This window comes from Mustela lutreola, chromosome 10 (assembly GCF_030435805.1).
Source record: "Mustela lutreola isolate mMusLut2 chromosome 10, mMusLut2.pri, whole genome shotgun sequence".
NCBI classification, from domain to species: Eukaryota; Metazoa; Chordata; class Mammalia; order Carnivora; family Mustelidae; genus Mustela; species Mustela lutreola.
The window spans coordinates 73,635,779-73,652,418 of NC_081299.1; positions in this window are offsets into that span (position 1 = coordinate 73,635,779).

The following is a 16,640-nucleotide window of genomic DNA, read 5'->3' on the forward strand; positions in this document are numbered from 1 at the left end:
TGTCCCCGTGAGGGCTCCACCCCTGCTTAGCCTCTGGAGCGATGTCCCACAAGTGGAGCAGACGTTTATAAGTTCAGATTTTGTGTTCCATTGCTCTGCCGCTTGCTGGGAGCCAGCCCCTCCCACTGTGGTCTATTTTCCTGTTGCTTTGGATTCACTTCTCTGCAGGACCTACCTTTCAGAAAGTGGTCGATTTTCTCTTTCTAGAATTGCTGCTCCTCTTCTCATCGATCTCCTGTTGGATTTGTAGGTGTTCAGAATGATTTGATAAACTATCTAGCTCATCTCCTGCTACCTGATCTCATCTCAGCTTGCTACTCCTCCGCCATCTTGACTCCTAGGGTATATTTTGATTTGTTAGAAGATATTGTATCCCAAAACTTTAAAGGAAAAAAAAAAAAACCCTATATGTATATAAAAGATAAGGTTAAATACAAGGAAGGGATAAAATATGTCTATAAAAATGAAAATTTAAAAGGATTTTTAAAAAAAAGTATTGATAAAATAAAATAGTTAAAAACATTAAAATAGGGAAGAGAACAAATAAAAAATATAAAAAGAAAAAATAAAATAAAAAAAGTAGCTTTGAAAGACTAAAGGATCATGGGGGATAAAAGCCATACATTTATGTGTTGCTTTCCCCTAGGTCTGGAGTTCCGCAGTTCTCATTGATCTGTGAACTTGATCTTGGCTAGATGTTCTTGCTGATCTTCTGGGGGATGGGCCTGTTGCAGTGATTCTCAAATGTCTTTGCCTGAGGTGGAATTGCCCTAGCCTTGCCAGGGGCCAGGCTAAGTAATCTGCTCAGTTTCCCTCTCAGGAACTTTTGTTCCCTGAATGCTTTCCGTAGAGCTCTGGAGGACGGGAATGAAAATGACAGCCTCCCAATCTCTGGTCCAGAGGAGTCAATAGTTTAGGGTCCCACTACTCAGTGCATCTTCAGAGAAAAGCAGTCAATTCCTCCCTTTTCCCAGGTTTCTGGCTTTGCTCCATGCTCATCCCACCTGTGACGGAGCATTTCTATCTCTGGCACACGGCCCCGTTTGGAGTCTCCAAACTCAGCAGACTCCTGCAGCATGCTCCTGTGCTGCTCCTCCCCACAGATCTGCTGCTTGTTGGGTTCCTGCCCTAGTGATAGTGGCCCTTGGATAATGTTTTAAGGTAACCCCAAGCTGAGGGTCCCCTACTTGGCTCTGTCTGAGGGTCCCCTACTTGGCTCTGTCTCTGTAGTAGGCTTCCCTGCTCTGATATCTAGGGGCTCTGCCACACTCAGACACCCTAGGCTTTCTGTGGCCCTGTGGGTCCTGAGACCACACTGTACCCATGAGTGCTCCACTCCCTGCTTAGCCTCTGCAGCGATGTCCCTCAGTGGAGCAAACTTCTAAAAGTTCTGATTTTGTGCTCTGCTGCTCCACCACTTGCTTAGTCTATCTTCCTGTCACTTTGGATTCACTTCTCCACATGTCCTACCTTCTGGAAAGTGGTCAATTTTCTGTTCCTAGAATTGCTGCTCTTCTCTTCTTTCTGTTGTTGAGTTTGTAGCTGTTCACAATGGTTTGATAACTATCTAGCTGAACTCCTGGAACCCGATGATATTTAGGTCTCCTACTCCCCCACCATCTAAGCCATAATATTTTAAATACTGTTTTTGGCCCATCTCTCTCTCTTGCTTTTATTTCTAACCCTACACTAAATATATATTAGACCTTCTCAATGTATCCCCTGTCTCTTATCCTCTCTTCTACATTTTCCACCTTTTTGTCTCTTTGTGCTATATTGTAGTAAGTTTTTTCTGACTTATTCTTTTGTTGCATACTCCCCTCTTCATTTATGTCTAATCTGCCATAAAAGTCATTCAATTGATTCTTAATTTGTTTTATTTTTCCTTTTCAAAGCTATCTCACTTTCCCCCCAGTTTCTTCCTGAAATTTTTAGGCTTGAGTTTTTTGTTTGTTTGTTTTTTGACAGGGATCACTTGTTTTTTTTCAGGGATAGCTGTTTTACAGTTGGTATCAGATAATTTCAACATGTGAAGTTCCTTATTAGTCTGTTTCTAGAGTCTTATTGTTTTGACTGGTTCTCATTCTTAGTGTTTTATTTCCTACCTGCCTCATTTTTTTAAAATATTATTATGTGCTATGTAAAGTATTTGATAATTTATTTCTGGGAATACTTTGAGACAGGAGTGGTAGGTAGTTTATATGAGACCTAACCTCTGGTAGACCCTGAGCTTTGAATTCTGTTCTCTTTGCCCTCAATGAGTTCCAAAACCAAATGCAGTTTAATAGTTATTTCTTCCAGATAGGCAAACATCCTTAAGGAAGAGAAGATTTGAATACAAGACTTTTATTTTCTTCTGGATTTTGACTGGGAAATTTCTCATTCTTTGCTGCTTTTGGAAGGTGAGTTTTTAAAAAATATTCTTCTCCCAATTTTACTTTACTTTTTCTCAGTAGAAGGGTTAATCTGAGATAACTAATCTACTGTTATAGGAAGTAGAATTCTATTTTTGTATTTTAGTTTTTATGACAGTTTTTAGTTTTTAGTTTTAGGACAGTTATGGTCCCTCAATATTTGCTGAATAATGACAACATGAATGGTCATGGGCATTGGAATCAAGTTGTATAAGCTATAGTTTCTGTTTTCAAGGAAAAACTTTAAACAATGACTATTCTATGGGTGATATACAGTAAATATTAGGCCTCCATACTTTCTCAGTAGAAATGTAAATTTATAAAACTCTTGGGAGGAAAATTTAATAATGCTTACCAAAATGAAATATGTATGTAACCTTTGGCTAAATAATACCACATTTTGGATGTATTATCTGATGTATACTCTGCGTATACCTGTTTGAGTGTTTGAATATGTAGATGAATATTCATTCATAGCAGCATGCTTGTAATGAAGGCTAGAAATAATCTAAATATCAACAGGGTATTGATTAAACAAATCATGATATAGCATACAATGGAATACTATGTAGCCATTATAAAGATGAAAGAAGTTGTGTATGTTTTGATATGGAATAATTCCTATGACATGTTTGAGTGGAAAAAATAAACAAACTATATGCATACACACACACACAGGCTTAGATTTTTACAGTGTCTCTGAAAGGCTTTCTACAGAGTTAATAACAGTGGCTGTATCTGAAGAGAACTGGGGCTTGAAACACAAGAATACTAGGGAAATTTTCCTTGGGCACTTTTGTGTTCTGTATTTATTATATTATATCATGTGATACCATATTTATTTTTGCTATGTGCCCTTTTAAAGCATTATATTTAAGAACCAAAAAGTGCCAGGAAAGCAATCTATCAGAAGGCATATTATTCTGATGATCAGTTGACCTACACTATAGTTTGGTTTTGCTCTGACAAAGTCCCATGACCTTTCTAGAATTCAGTGTCTTTCTCTGTGAAATGAGGATGCCGACCTCAATAATCCATAAGGCTTCTTGAAACATCAACATTCTCGGGTTCCATTCACTAGCATGGAGGTGCTTCACTGCAGTAATACTTTAGTCAGGAAGTACCTTTGAAGATAATTAGGCAAAATCAGAGTATTAGTGTTAGAGGAAAGTACTGGTTGCTGATAATGGGAAGCTTCCCTTTGGTTCTCCTTCAAATAGCACACTGATTTCCATTAGACAATTAACTAAAATAATTGATTTGTTTGGATTTACAGTTGGAAACTATGAATTTTAATACAACCTCACAGTTGAAATATCTCAGACCTGTTTTCCTTTTGGATCAAGTGGACTTAAGTCTCTGACAGGCTGACCAAATCTTATTACCCTCTATTTACTGTATAACAAAGGTTTATTTCATAACTGTTTCCATATTTTATGCTCACATAAATTAAGTGGCCAAAACATTGAATTAAATGGACTACTCAAACAATTTCATTTCCTGGCTGGTCATCTTTATCAATGGTAATAGTAGCACCCACCTCATGACTATAAGTGAATTTTTTTTTTTTAAGAAAATAATTATTTAAATCTAAACTATGCTCAGACTAGTGATATAAATTCTTTTTTTAAAACTATACAAGTAATTTGAGTTTATGATAAAAAATCCCAATAATGAAGAAGTACATAACATAAGAAGTGAAAATTTCCTCTTCCCTGTTTTAATCCCATTCCTTAGAAGTAAACAGAGTGAGTATGGCATGTATTTTCTTACACACACACACGTGTGTGTGCGTGGGCACACACACTCGTGCATGTGTGCATTCACACACATAATAATGAGATTATATGTAACATACTGTTTTACAGTTTGTTTTCATACTCAGCAGTGTACTGTACTTGTGGTACATAGAGTTCTGTATCATTCTTTAAAGGGCTGTAAACTACATATCCACACATATATCCCATGATTTATTTACACATTTTCTTAGCAATGGACATCCAGGGTTATTTTCTAATTATATGCCATGAGAAGCAGTATTACATAGGACTTAGACATTTGGCTAGAATGTTTGCAGACTGTTTTTCTAGAAGTGGGGTTCTAGGTTACACAGTGCTTCCCACGTGCCAGGCACCATTGTAAGCACTTTGCAAATATCAACTTTTTTATACTGCAATAGCATAGATACTCATATTATCTCCTTTTCCAGATGAGAAATTTAGGTCTAGGGAGACGAAGTAACCTTCTAGAGATCTCACAGCTCTGGCTGGTAGAGTCAGGATTGGAACTCAGGCTTGCTGAACCCAGAGTTTGTGCTTAACTACTAAGCTCTGCTGCCTCACAACATAGGTATATTTGGAATTTTGTTAGACGCTGCCAACTTGTCCTCCAAAATGATTGTGTCAATTTATACTTCCACCAACTGAGAAATTGAGAGTTAATTTGTTTCCTCATTTCCTGACCAAATGCTATGTTCTTACTTTAAAAAATTTTTTGCCAATTTGTGGTCGGAAAAATTATATCATATTATTGCTTTAATTTACAATTAGCATATTATGAACATGCATAATACTTAACTTTTATTAGACCCCGACTACAATAAAATTCTTCATCATTTCCAGATTATCATCCAAGAGCAGTGGAGCCCACACACAGCTTCTTCAGGAAATGCTAACAACATGGTGTACATATGGCTTCCTTGTTTGTAATGCTTCCAGAGTTTGCTTTTGAGGTTAATTTCTTTTCTTTGTTTTGGATAAACCTCTCACAGGGGACCTGGGCAAGCAGCAGCCTTTTTTAAAATTATAGCCCAAACTATTTCTTGAGCAATCCAGGAACTCATTTACAATGCAATCCTCAGATTCTTATAACATAGTTTGCGAGAGGGTGTGCCCAGAGCAGTTAGGAAAAAGCAAAACAGCATTTTAACAATGAGGGATTTAGCAGGAAGATCTGACCCAACAAGTAGAAACTCTTTTAAAGGTTCAATCAAGTTTATTCCCATCACATTCCTTTGGAATGCCCAACAGGCACATGCTTTGTCAATGAAAATTATTTTCAATCTCATTGATGTTTTGTTTGGCAAGAATTATTTCTTTGAACGATTTCTTATTAATCACCTAAGATTTTTCATTTCTGACAGTGTTATCACCAGCTGCATATTTATAAAAGAGCCAACTTCAACCTGTGTTCAGTTTTAATCTGTTTGTGCCTTGCGAATGTAATTGGAAAAAAAAACTCTGCCAATCTATCTGCAACCACACTTCAGATCTTCCACATTATAAGGGGTAAGAAATTCGAATGAAATGGATGTCTTTTACTATTTTCCTTATTTTCTGAGACCAAGTCACGATCACAATAGAAGTCTTCTATCATCCTTATTTTCTGAGACCACATCATGATATGCCCACCTTACCAGTCATACCATTTAGATTTCTCCCCCTCTTTGCGGCTCTTAGTTTTCCATTTCTGGGGACACGGTTTGCCCTGCAGTAATCCGAATATGAATAACCACACCTAGCCTCTGAACAGGGTCCTGCCTCCCAAACTGATAACTCATCGTGGCTCCAAGACAGCATCTTCCCACAGGTACTGATTCAAACTGTTTTACTGCAATCACTTCCCACATAGGTGGATTAAAAATCCATGGAGGCCCATGGGGGTGGCTAGAATGTCTTATTTTTAGGGACAATGTTGGCCAGTGCTTCCTCCAGGCTGTCAGCAGCCTGCAATCCCCAGGGAACATTTCAATGGGCTTCAACTTAAACCTTGTTTATATGTGGCCATTGATTTTCTTTACCAAGAGCTGCCAACCCAGTGGAGTTTAGCCCTACCTGTCAGGCAACACCCATCCTCTCCTCAACAGGGTGGCAGGCAGGGGGAGCCAGGCTGGGGGCGGGAGCGACGGCCATTTTGGCAATCTAGTGCAGGGGTTCTCAACGTGTTACCTGGGAATTTGTTAGAAATGCAAAATCCCTTGCCACACCCTGTGTTTCCTAGTAATTTGTGTGCAGACCCAAAAGTTTGAGAATCACTCCTCTAGCTTCATATGTTAGAATTTTCCACTTCATTTTTTTTTTTTTTTTTTTTTTACCCCCTATGTTTTTATATCTGTCTTTACCCTGTAACATGTTCTCAGTCACAGATTCACTTTCTAAATGTCTTTGAGCTGTCTTCTGGGCAGGGACCCCCACCCTGATGAGTGGTGCACTGGCAAATGTTCAACAACAGGCTAAGAAGGAGGGGACCTGAAGTGTAGTTTTCGCAATTTCTGTGGTGTAAGTATATCCCCAAGGCCTGTTTCAAGCTACTCCGGTGATACTACTTATGGTGGAGTGAAGAGATGTGTATAATTGCCCTCAAGAGTGGGTGTGAGCCAGCTCCAATACCATACCGGATGGTGCCAATAATCCTGTAGGTTTTGGTACACATTTAGTTCCATGGGGATTTAGATGGGGTTTCCACACAAAATTGGAGTCATTATTTGCAGGCCATTTGTTGAATCATTGCATACTTTTGGTAATTAAAGTGACTAAAATATTCCATTGACATTGTTTCTTTAAGATTACTGGAAGGATTCAAGATCAGGTTTCAAGCAACATTTTGGGGCAGCCACACATGAAACAGATTCAAATCCATACCTGTTCTTGGTGCCTTTCCATTTTCCAAATGACTGGTTTGGTAGAGGGTAAGCCGTCAAACCACATAGACCTTGTTTTCCCCACCATTCTATTTCTATGACTTACAGTCAGAATTCTCCAAAAAACCTGTTTGTTGAATTAATCAATTAGTAACTATATTAGTTTACTAGGGCTTCCATAAGAAAATACTACAGGATGGGTGACTGAAGCAGCATTTATCGTCTCACGGTTTTGGAAGAGGTGCAAGATCTAGGTCTTAGCAGGTTTGGTTTCTTCTGAGACCTCTCTTCTTGGCTGGCAGATGGCCACTTTCTTGCTGTGTCCTCATGTGATTGTCCCTCCATCTGTGTCTCTCTGTCCAGATTTCTCTTCTTAAAAGGACACCAGTGATAGTGTATTAGGGCCTATCCTTACAGCTTCATTATAACCTAGTTACCTCTCTAAAGACCATGTCTCCAAATACAGTTACTCTGAGGTACAGGGAGTTAGCAGTTCAGCATAGAATTCTGGGGAGGTGGTGGGGGATATAATTTAGCCCCAAACAACAGCAACCAAAGTTTCTATATCTTAAGGTTCTAATAGCACAGTAAAAGAACAAGACATCAGTGGTGGATTTGGAGTATATCTGACATGTGCCTCTATATTTTACTTCTGTGATAACTTGTATTGATTAGGAAGTGGGCACAATCTCATCTCAGAAATGACAAACTAATCTTACAAATTGCAGAAATATCCTTACCCTCCCTCCTCTCATCTCATACCCATTTATCATTGGCACATGAGATTTTGTTCCAGCTAAAGGAGTTAGGAGGATAGGAGAGATGGAAGTTCAATTAGCTGTATACACAGAAACAATAAGACATGGGAGTTGTGTTATGTATATATGTCTCCAAGTTGCACGGTGAAAGTAAGATGTGGGAACTTGATTCCAGCACCTACTTGTACCTGAAGGAATCCACTGTTGAGCAGGTTCCACTGCCAAATAAAATCTCAGCAGCTCACATTTCTGACATTGTTTTGTGACTTGATAGCTGTTAAACAATAGGAAAGAAGTTCAAAGTGTGGTCAGTCATAAGGCCTTGGGAATGTGTGTGTTGGGGACCAGGAGGCTCTGAAGGGGGAAACTTTCTTGGTTGAAAAATGGCTCCATTTGGGTCAGAATTCTGGCCAATTATAGAGAGAGTAACAGTAAGTCCAGCTTCTGTTTTTTTCTCCTTATTGGTGTTCGGTCATCTTAAATCCTGTGGTGACATGAGTGAATCTTAACACAGCATTTTAATTTTACACTATGGGTTCTGTTAGCTTAGGTGTAATTTGTCCATTACCTTTTGGGATCACGATCAGACTTTTCAAAATTATTTATTTTATTGTTTTTTAAGTTAAATTCTCATTTGATTAGTAAACTTTCCTTTAGAAATCCTCAAAATAATTTCAACAGGCCTCGAGGGCATATGTTCTTGTAATATAATAGCATGACTAGGTGGTTCTTGGCCATCAGCCTAGCATGGTGAGGCATGCTGTTATTACACAATTACACACATCCTAGTGTATGTCTTATTTCGTAATTGTTCTTCTCATTCAGAGATGCTGCTGAAAGTAATTACGTAAGTCTTGTTCATCTCATAAGGAAGGAAATGGGTGGAAGTGAAGCAGAGCCAAGCTCACAGGCACTGAGGGTGACCGTACCTTACACAGAACGTCTCATCTCTCAATAGGATATTGGGCGACAGTCTCAGGGGATTGAATCAGCACATTTTGGCCTCCTTCTCCTATAGCCTCTCCTCCCCAAGCCCCAGCCCCAGCCCCAGCCAGCAAGCAGTAATAATAGCAGCGCCTATAACTGGTGTGTTTATTTATTTTATTTTTATTTGATTTATTGTTTTAAATTTTATTTTAGTTTTTCAGTGTTTCAAGATTCATTGTTTATGCACCACACGCAGTGCTCCATGCAAAGGTGCCCTCCTTAATACCCATCACCAGGCTCACCTACCCCCCCACCCCTCTCCCCTCCAAAATCCTAAGTTTGTTTCTCAGAGTCCACTGTCTCTCATGGTTCATCTCTCCCTCTGATTTCCCCCAAATCACTTCTCCTCCCCATCTCTTAATGTCCTCTGTGTTATTGCTTATGCTCCACAAGTAAGTGAAACCATATGATAATTGACTCTCTCTGCTTGACTTATTTCACTCAACATAATCTCCAGTCCCATCTATGTTATACAAAAGTTGGGTATTCATCCTTTCTGATGGAGGCATAATATTCCATTGTATATATGGACCATATCTTCTTTCCATTCATCTGCTGAAGGGCATCTTGGCTCTTTCCACAGTTTGGTGACTGTGGCCATTGCTGCTATGAACATTGGGGTACAGATGGCCCTTCTTTTCACTACGTCTGTATCCTTGGGGTAAGTACCCAGTAGTGCAATTGTAGGGTCATAAGGAAGCTCTATTTTCAATTTCTTAAGGAATCTCCACACTGTTTTCCAAAGCGGTTGCACCATCTTGCATTCCCACCAACAGTGTAAGAAGGTTCCCCTTTCTCCACATCCTCTCCAACACTTGTTGTTTACTATCTTGTTAATTTTGGCCATTCTAACTGGTGTAAGGTGGCATCTCAATGTGGTTCTGATTTGAATCTCCCTGATGGCTAATAATGATGAACATTTTTTCATGTGTCCGTTAACCATTTGTATGTCTTCTTTGGAGAAGTGTCTGTTCATGTCTTCTGCCTATTTTTTGACGTGATTATCTGTTTTTTGAGCGTTGAATTTGAGGAGATCTTGGATACCAGCCCTTTGTCTGTAGTGTCATTTGCGAATATCTTCTCCCATTCTGTGGGTTGCCTCTTTGTTTTAATGACTGTTTCCTTTGCTGTGCAAAAGCTTTGATCTTGATGAAGTCCCAAAAGTTCATTTTTGCTTTTGTCTCCTTGCCTTTGGAGACATGTCTAGAAAGAAGTTGCTGTGGTCAGTATCGAAGAGGTTACTACTTATGTTCTCTAGGATTTTGACTGATTCCTGGCTCATGTTGAGGTCTTTTAACCATTTTGAGTTTATCTTTGTGTATGATATAAGAGAATGGTCGAGTTTCATTCTTCTATTCATAGCTGTCCAATTTTCCCAGCACTATTTATTGAAGAGATTGTCTTTTTTCCACTGGATATCTTTTCCTGCATTGTCGGAGGTTATTTGACTATAGATTTGAGGGTCCAGATCTGGGCTCTCTACTTTATTCCAATGGTCTATGTGTCTGTTTTTGTGCCAGTACCATGCTGTCTTGGTGATCACAGCTTTGTAGTAAAGCTTGAAATCAGGCAACATGATGCCTCTCCAGTTTTGGTTTTCTTTTTCAACATTTCCTTAGGATTTTAGGGTCTCTTCTGGTTCCCTCCAAATTTTAGGATTGTTTATTCATTTTGAAGGTTTTTCATAAAACTGAGTGATACAGTGGTGATATTCTCTATCTTGTGACTTCAAACCCTATTCTGTGTGTCTAGGGGTGTGACACATCTGAAGTAAAATAAAGGTCACTGACTCAAAAAAGAAACAAAGGGAGAGGACTACAAGAGTTGCTTCTGTTACATAAGACAGCTCTCAAAATCAGAGAGAATGGGCTCAACCCATACAAACGGGGATTGCTTAAGTTCAGGCTGTCCTGAAGGTAGTCTTCCGAGGAATGCTTTTGGGTCTGGTATGTATTCTGTAGAGAAAGAATTCTTAAAACTTCACCAAGTAGTAGGGAGTTTTCAACCTGCCCTGTGGAAATTGTCCAGTCAAGGACACATTTGTGGGCTTCCTCCTGAGTTATAGCAGGGAACCATATCATAAGAATGAGTACACGTTTTTCGGGAACGAATCACTTCTCAATGAGAAGACAACCTGCTTCTTCTTTCTTCTGATTTCAATAGTTCCTCAAATTCCAAATGAGCTTTGGATATCCCTGAGTTACTTGGCAGCTTCATGTCAGGTCAAATGACCAAGAATTTGGTTTGGAAAGAGCAGACTGTCCTCTATGTGGTAAGGAGTCCCTAGATACCAGTGCCTTCTCTTAAGAATGCAGCTGAAAGCACGCCCAAAAATGTGCTTCTGATGGAAGGTATCTGGAGTCAGTTAAAAGAGAAAGCCAAGAGTGAAACCAGCTATTGATTCTGTTGGGCCTTGTATTTTTGTTGTGGACTCTTGATGGCAGCAATATGGAACACCGCAAGATTCTTGAGGGCAAGGACCGTGTTAGCTGATTTTGTATTTCTAGAGTTAAGCCTAGGATGTGATATGCAGGAGATACTTCAAATACTTTGTTCATTTCTGTTATGGTTAATTTTATGTGGCAACTGGGTTAGGTCATGGTACCTAGCTATCTGGTCAGGTATGTCTGAGTAGTGCTATGAAGGAATTTTTAAAATGAGGTTAGCATCTCTATCAGTCAACTTTGAGTGTAGAGGTCCTCTGTAATGGTTAATTTTATGTGCTATGTTGAGGTGGGCCTCCTCTAACTAGGAGGCATTCAGAAAAAGAACTACTGCACTTGCCTCCTGAGGAAGAGGCAATTCTGCCAGCTTCAGGCTTGAACTGCAATATCAACTCCTCCCTGAATTTCCAGGTCACCTGTTGACCCCATAAAATCTGGGCTTGCCAGCCTCCACACCTGTGTGAGCAGGTTCCTTATGAATAAAAGAAGGCCTATCCAGCATCTTAGCTTTACTATAGTGATCCCTCCTCCATCCCCAAATTCCAGTGAAGTAGGAAGAGACTACTTGGCCAAGTTGAAACTTTGACTCTTTGCCCTAAAATCCCCAATAGTGTTACTTTTAAATAGAGAAAGCCCTGGTAGGGGCAAGGGTGCCAAGACAGGGGACGATGATTCGGGGTGGCGGTGGAGAAGAATTCCGCAACCTTCGTCCAAATCCTTGATTTTATATTTACTGTTAGCATCTAGTATAAAAATGGTTGGCTTGATTTAAGTGCCTTTGTTGGGTTCAAAACCCCATCGTCACCACCACCAGCAGTTCACCCTGCTGTGGCGTGGAGAGGCTGAGGACCACTTTTCAGCCTGATGTGATTTCTAACAGCTGAGATATTAAAACACTGAAAAACGGGGTTTATAATGGAAATGCTGACAGACTATTAATTATAGCAGCACTACTCTAATAAATGGAATGGCCTGTCATAATCTCTAGTTCATAAATATGCAAATACAAGACTGGGGATTTGCTCCAAAGGATGTCTCTATAATTTTAACTGACCTTTACTGATACCAAATGAGCCTGTTGCTTCTGTTTTTGTACATTGGATATAAAGTACAGGAAATCCAGCCGCCTGTCAGCCTAAAGTATATAAAGTTTAAACTGCCAGCTACTAAACTCTGGGCTCAGATTCCATTTCTCTTCACATTCACACTTTTTATTGACATTTTCATTTTTTTTTTCCCAGGGGGTGGAAGCTGAGTGGGGGCGAAATCAAACATTGTTCATCCCCCCCCCCCCCCATTTTTTCCACATGTCACAGTGCCTGCCCAGCCAAAATTCATGGATTGCCTCAAGGACAAACAGGCCATCTACACTGAATTATAAATTTGAGTTTTATCCAGTTTTCTGCTTTTGGACCAAATGGGCAGCAAATCCAGTGACTTCATATTTAATAACCTAGATGTCATTTGTCCTGTGTCTTTCAGCACAGAGCAAAGAGTTGGATGGCTAGCAGTTTTGCAGATTTTTTCCCCCCTAATTATTTTAAGCTATTCAGCTTGGTCTCCGAACTATTGATGCGGAGCCAAATTGCCAGCAGGGGTGAGCTCTGTCCAATCCAGGAGCTAAATGAGTCACTGAGAGTCAATCTGTTTGTCCCTCGCTGCTGGAGTTTCCCCGGGCTGGCCTCCGTGGGCCACGGTCCCATGCGGAGCTGCAGGCTGGGCCCTTGTGGGCACCCGAGCCTTCCGCTTCCCGCTTTGGGCCCCATGCACCGCAGCTGCCGCTCTGTGCCCACCGGCTGGCGGGACATCCGGTCCTTCAGTAGCAGTGTACTTGGGGCCTCGCTCTGGGAGGGAATGAAGACATCTTGTTATGTGCAGCTTCCCGAGTAATTCATCAGGAATCTGGAAAGTGAAGGGACACCTCAACAGAACGCGAGATCAGGGTGCCCCCCCAGGCACTCATCTACTCTCCTCAGCGGCCCCCATGAAGTCGGTGGAAACAGAACGCTTCATTTGGTCAGGGAAAAATGACAAACGAAAGGGGAGTGGAAGGGATGGGTGGGTACCCCGCGGTGGTGGCCCACAGGAGAACTCCAACCTCACAGCCAGAAGCTTCTGGAACTTTGAGAGAGAGAGCTCCCAGTGCCTGAATAACTTGTGTTTTGTTTTGTTTTCCAGCGGAAACATTTAATTTCTAACAATATTTATTAAAAAGCAAAACCCTTGCTTTCTTCCTGGTAGGCTCAGTATTCAATTACACAGAAATATGCAGCCGACTTAAGGACTGCACATAAGATTAAGATAACTGGTATTTCATGGTAAATGATTAAATTAGCTGACACAGTCCTATCCTGAACTTTGCCATTAGGACTGACATTTTTGTACTGTGTGCATTGAGGACTATGGGTAATCTAAGCCGGTAGGAACTTTTTCTCTTTGCAACTCAAACATGATCAAGCAGCAATGTTCTCTCTGAACGTCTGAACAGAGGAGTTAATACAGAGTTGGAGAAAACAACCACAAAAAATTTTATTGCAGTAGGTTGCACCGCCCCCAGAGTCCTCTGGAATTAGAGAAATCAGGGGTCCTTGAGAGACAACGAAGAGGCAGGGGACAGAGAGGAATATTGATTAATTGATTTACTGTAATTTTCAGATAGAAATATCTGGGGAAACAACTCTATGGGCAGAGTTTTTTCTTTTTCACAGTGAAGTCTCAGTGGACTGCAAGCTTTGTTCCCTGTGGGGCTGCCGGTTCCATTTCTGTAGTTCCAATGAACCTCACCTTTTTAGGTATTCATGCTGATTTTTGGCTTCCCTTTTTCTAGCTATCAAGGGGACAAGGGCAGTTAGAGAAAAAAGTCAGATTTCTGAAACACAGAAAAACTTGTCACTGAAATCAGGACTGGGTTAGTGAATTGCTTTCCTTTTCTTCTGGAGGTCACTCCTGTGCCGAGGTCAGTTGCTTCATTGAGGTTCTGTCAGTAGTGGGTTTCTGGATTCTGGGGATCCGGGAAGTTCTGGGAAGTGCCCCTGCCATCTTAGAAGTAATTAACTAAAAAATGAAGGCCCCTCTTCTCTTCATATTTTGAACCACTCAGCAGCAGCGAATACCAAGCACGAAACGCCAGTTTTCAGATCATTAGTACAAAGCATCTTCCGCAGGAGGCAATAAAATGTTGCTTTATATAACTCAGCTACAGTTTCACTGCTTTCAGGAAGCAGGAATCTCCCTGAAAAGAAATTTACATGAAAACAGTCCCATTGTTTGAGAACTTATGCAAATGCTGTACAAAGGGGTTTGATAGCGATTTTTAAAAATTAAATCTTTATCACTGCCTTAGAGATATCCCAAGAAACCCGGTTACCTGTAAAGAATTCCATTGTAATTATTATGTTTTAAAAACGTGTACAATATAGAGTTATTTTGGAATTTTTCCCCTAAGCTCCAAATTTCTTCCTAAGCTTCAAAACCCTTGGTAATGAATGTCCTACAGAGAGTCTCCTACTTTCTGGTTTAACAATTATCACTGGTTAACAAAACTGGAGATGACAACCACAAAAACTCATGACTCCAAGTATTTGGAACAACACAAAATGTTTCTCCCGTGGATGTAACTTTTAGGGACTACGTGGGGATCTGTACCCCTTAGTGCTCAGCCAGCAGAAGACGAAGCTCTAAGTGTCTCAATTCATGTTGATTACCTCTCAACTCCTTGGTGCTAGGAATGTGGATGTGTCCATTACCATATGTTCGAACAATGGATCGCCTGTGCCAGGAATCTCATTTCTGGAGAAAGACATTAAAAGGATGGGTGAGGAATAGGGTGTTGGACCAAATATTGTGACATTTCCCTTTGATTCTGACTTTCTTTAAATTCTTCGGCATTTAGTACCTCGCATCTGTTTGGCTTTCGTACCCTTAGTTTCTCTTCCTCCTAATTCACTGTAGAGGATGATCAAAGTATGGAGTTTCTTCTACTCCAGAGGTTAGCATTTCTGCAGTGCAAGCGAGCTTGGTTTTCAAGCACACTGGTCTTTGAACACAAGGAATTCCTTTAATGATCATGCCAGACAGTATGGACTTCAGAATCAAAAATGTTTTACTGCCTTCTCTGCTATTTACCAGCTTTGACACTTTGGACAAGTCATTATAACCTCTGTAAGCCTCAGTCCCCTCTTCTATAAATGGGAATCATTGTCATCATTGTCCTGTCTCATCAGTTAAATAAAGAAACAAACGACTGAACAAATTGCTGTTCAGCTATTCTTGACACACGTGTGTGAATATGTATTTATTTCTTATACAGGTACTGTTGTTCTATATATCATGTAAATTATATGATACACAAAAGTGGAAATTACATAATGAGATTACAAAATAAACAGAAATTAATACTTTATTACTTTCTTCCCATCTTGCACAACTCCCAGCATGCATAACCCCATTAACCCTGTGTGGGTAATGTGTTCAGCACACTCCCTGGTCCAGAGCGGTACTCCGTGTATATGTTAGGTGTTATTATTTTTATGCCTAAGGAAAAGCCCAATGGCAGCAGGGAACGTTCAGCCTCCTATTGGCTGCTTTTTTGATTTGACTTTGCTCTTCTCTAAGTGGTGGAGAATGGCTTACTGATAGGTCAGGCTCTTCCAGCATAGAGGAATGTCACTGCACAATTCTGGTCAGCAGTTTCTTCTGCTAAGAGATGCTGTACATTCACAAGGATTTTTCAATGGGGCCTCATGTTCGAAGGAAGATTGGTAGCATCTTCCACAGAGATGGACAATGAAGATAGCAGAGTTATTTCCCGTGGTGTGAGGCTGAGGTGACATTTCCTCCTTGAGAACTGAAAACTCTGGCAAGAATCTGTGCCAATGGGGAAGGAAATGGGGGTAGGGTCAACATTGGAGGAAAACAGAAAAAGCTCTTTTTCTTTATTATTCTTTCATTGCCATCTGCGGTGTCCTTGGCCTTATATGCAATAGAGAGGACACATAGATTTTGGATTTTATTGTGGTGGCATTGAGTATAAGTCCAGAAGTTTGTATAAATCCTCTTGGTGTAGATACTTCTAATTTCATACTCATTCATTTGTTAATCCTTAAGCATAGTTATGTATACTGGGCATCAGGCTCAGTGCTGGGCACTATTTTAAATATGAATTTGTTTTCAGAGTTGGAGAAGCAAGCCAAGGAAAATGATGGAATTAAAGAGCTCAAATTCACACATAGGAACTTGGGTTTTGCTAGAGAATCTATTGTGAACCAGGCCGTCATTGACCTCACACTTTTTAATTAGTGAGCATCAGTCATTCTTCTTGCAAATTCTTTTTTTACCTAAATGAAAAACCTGGGGGCACCTTGGGTGACTCAGGCAGTTAAGCATCTGCCTTGGGCTC